Source organism: Emydura macquarii, unplaced genomic scaffold (assembly GCF_026122565.2).
Source record: "Emydura macquarii macquarii isolate MOO-44397 ecotype Brisbane River unplaced genomic scaffold, CSIRO-AGI_Emac_v2 contig_3470, whole genome shotgun sequence".
Lineage (NCBI taxonomy): Eukaryota > Metazoa > Chordata > Testudines > Chelidae > Emydura > Emydura macquarii.
Window position 1 is genome coordinate 9587103 of NW_027133607.1, and position 1918 is coordinate 9589020.

The following is a 1918-nucleotide window of genomic DNA, read 5'->3' on the forward strand; positions in this document are numbered from 1 at the left end:
CCGTCACCCAGCCTCAGAGGAGGTCAGTCCGTGCCAGGCCTGCAGGCTGGGGTCTCCATGGGGCGGGGTAGGCGCGGCACAAAGCACAGCTCCTCCCGTTTCCCCGGGTAGCCAGAGCGCATCCTCCGGCACCGCAACCTCCCTCCCCACCGGCCCGGAGGCTGTGGGCCGGGGCAGCCGGAGGACGGGGGAATCTTGCGGGATGGGCACTGGGATGAGGAAGGCTGCGGGCTCCCGGAGGGCAAGTCACACCAACACGGCCGCCCTGCAAACGGCTGGTTTGACGGGACCAGCCTCAGGGCCTCAAGGCCTTTCCCCTTACCAGGAACGCACGTCTGGTCGGTCGGCTCACGCCACGTTGCTGGCATGACGTTCGCGCCGACGGCCCCCGCCAGGAACGACGAGGGCACGAGCGCGGCAGTGGAAGGCCTAGGCCACGCATGGTTGGCCGGCGGGGAAGGAGCTGCGAGGATCTCCCGCGGAGCAATCCTTCCAGAGGGCAGCAGGTCGAAAGCTGGGCTGGGCCGGTGGCTATGCCACCAGGCTAGGATTTGGGAGCGTCTCGCCATTGCTCCTCCCCATCTGTAAAATGGGCACGCGGAGGCTTGTGTCCTTTGTCGGCGTCTGCGTGGAGGAGCAGGGGGCAGGCCTGCCAGTGCGGGGGCCCGATCTCGGCTGGGGTCCGTCGGTGTGACTGGACTATAATAACGGGACCATCACAGATCCTCCAGCTGTTAAACAGCCCAGCGGACCTGACTCCCGAGGGTCCTTCGGAACGGTCACGGGGCCTCCGCGCCTCCAAGACCGAGCCCCTAGGCTCCAGCCTCCCCCCGCCCCGCCCCGTTTCACGCCGTGAGCTCTGCCCCCAGCGAGGCCCATGGAGACAGGTGCCTGGTCTGAGATGCTCCCGCTCTGCGGGGCCCGCGGCACCTCAGCGAGCGTTCGCCGTGACGCCAGGCGGCCTTTTCCAGACAAGGCAGGGTTCAGCGGGGAGCCCGCAGCTCAACGCGGACAGGTGAAGGTGACGACAGTCTCGGCGCCCCCGCCCGGGGAATCTATTCTGAGCTCCCCCGTTGCATCTGCGGGAATTATAGGACAGGCGTTAACCACTCAGCCTTCGGGGCCTTGTCTTTCCAGACTCTGCATTGATGTGGGGCTGTCTCAGCCAGTCCTTCGACGACCCGTTCACCCCAGCCCAGGCAGCTCCGTGTGCCTCCCCCCAGCAAAACACTGGGCTCGTCCGGGATTTGAACCCGGGACCTCTCGCACCCTAAGCGAGAATCATACCCCTAGACCAACGAGCCAGCTGGGCCAACTGTGACCCTAGGGGGCCACTCAACACAGCTGCAGGCCAGTGCTCAGATTACAGCTGGGTAATAAATTGAGCCAGTGGCTGCATCCTCCCCCCTGCCTGCCTGGAGAGTCTGCAGCAGGGAAAGGAGCTGCCAGCCGCCGATGCAGGCCTGACACCTGAGCCGTGCATGGCATGTTACTGCACCCGCCGAGCCAGGCTTCTCTGCGACGCTTTTCCTGCCGCCAGCCCTGCGTCTCCCTCCCCTTTCTTCCCACCCGCAGTCGTGTGCATGTGACCTCCCTGCGTCCAGCCGAGCAGAGTAGGGCAATCTCCCCCCGTCAGACCCGCAGCCTGTAACGTGACGACACAGCCCCGGCCAACGTAGCCAGACGAGGTAATAGCTTGTATTGGACCAACTCCCGGCGGCAAGAGAGAGACGCTTTCGGGCTTCCCCAGAGCTCTTCCTCAGGCCCAACCCGCCTACGGCCAACTTACGGATTTCTGCTTCCTCTCTCTCCGCTCTGGACAACGAAAAGGGTCCAGAATAATTTGAAACAAACTTACGCGGAGAATGTGAACATTCAACTGGACCGCCACAATGTTAAGTCCCTTTCGGCGCATCCT

The 1918-nt window shown here is 64.3% G+C and overlaps 1 non-coding gene across 1 annotated transcript; it reads right to left on the reverse strand.

Annotated features, from left to right (window-relative positions):
* Positions 1–1232: 1232 nt before the first annotated feature.
* Positions 1233–1304, reverse strand: TRNAP-AGG (transfer RNA proline (anticodon AGG)). Its single transcript has one exon. It is a non-coding gene; the product is annotated as a tRNA-Pro (tRNA).
* Between the last annotated feature and the right edge of the window lie 614 nt (positions 1305–1918).